This window comes from Lipotes vexillifer, unplaced genomic scaffold, assembly GCF_000442215.2.
Source record: "Lipotes vexillifer unplaced genomic scaffold, Lipotes_vexillifer_v1.1 scaffold847, whole genome shotgun sequence".
NCBI lineage: Eukaryota > Metazoa > Chordata > Mammalia > Artiodactyla > Lipotidae > Lipotes > Lipotes vexillifer.
In genome coordinates this window covers 700990-702309 of record NW_006778821.1, presented here as the reverse complement: position 1 = coordinate 702309, position 1320 = coordinate 700990, and positions in this window count along the sequence as shown.

Genomic DNA, 1320 nt, shown 5'->3' with positions numbered 1-1320 from the left:
CATTCCTGCCTGTAGAGATGCTTGGAACCTATTTCTTGCCTATCTTTGTGTCTCATGCCAACAGCATCTTTTCCCAATTCATTAGTAGTTAGGACCAGCAGGACAGGAAGAGATCAGAGCTCTGTGGCCCTCCCTGAGTGGCTTCTCTTCCTGTTTCCATCCACTCATTACCCCGTCTTCTGAGTTCAGTTGTTTGATAGATTATGAATCTACTTAACCATCCTGTTGTCTACCGAGATATTGTGGGATGGATGGATAATCTCTTCTAAGCTTCCCTCTGCCCTCATCCCTTCTACCAGAGAGGCCTGGTAATAATAATTATTATAATAAATAGAAATAATAGTTATTATAACTATTATTATAATTATTATTATAAATCTGATTGGAATTTGCTCTAAAGTAGCAAAGAAAGCAACTCCTAACATCGAATGTGGTGTTGCTTGTAATTCAGCCAGATTCAGGGGCTAGGAGAGAGCCAGGTGTTCCTTGTCAGCCCAATAATAGAATGTGTGCAGCGTTTTGTGAGCAAAGCTTGCTTCAGAGGTGATATAGGAAAGGAAGGCCACTGGACAGACCAACCTGGACCTAGAATTTGGGGTGCCCAAATTAACTTTTACTCATGGGCCTACAGCAGTGGTCCTCGACTGGGGCCAATTTTTCTGCCAGAGGACATCCGGCAACTTCTGGAGACATGTTTTGGTTGTTACAACTGAGAAAAACGAGGGCTTGCTACTTGCTCTCTGGGTCATAGAGGCCAGGAATGCAGCTAAACATCCTTCAGTGCACAGAGCAGCCACCCTCCCCAACCACGAATCCAGCCCCAAATGTCAACAGTGCCTGGGTTGAGGAACACTGGCCTAGAATTTAACCCGTTGTAAAACCTGCACCACTGAGCATGGGGGCACAAAACTATCCATCTGTTCAAACGCCAGGCCACATCCCTAAAGATTCTAGTTTCATTGGTCTGGGGTCGAGTCCAGATAGGGTATTTCTCTAAGGCTCCCCCAGGTTACTCTTGTGTGTGCACAGGATTGAGAACCACTCCCTGGAGAGTCTGGTGTGATGGAGGCCACAGAAGAGCCTGACCTCCCTCATTGTCCTGTGATTAGAGGGTTATTGAGGGGTTGCTGGATCCTTGAAGAGGTAGCAGTAATGGAGAAACCCGCAGGAGATGGAGAGAAGCTCCCCAGGCACTGGAGAGGATAAGATGGAAGTTCAAGGCAGAGGTTTTTGTGAGAATTGGGAAAAGAGCACACCATCTAGATTTTTTTAAAAAATTGAAAACCTCTGGATGGATGATCCCAGGGCCCTTAGCCTAGC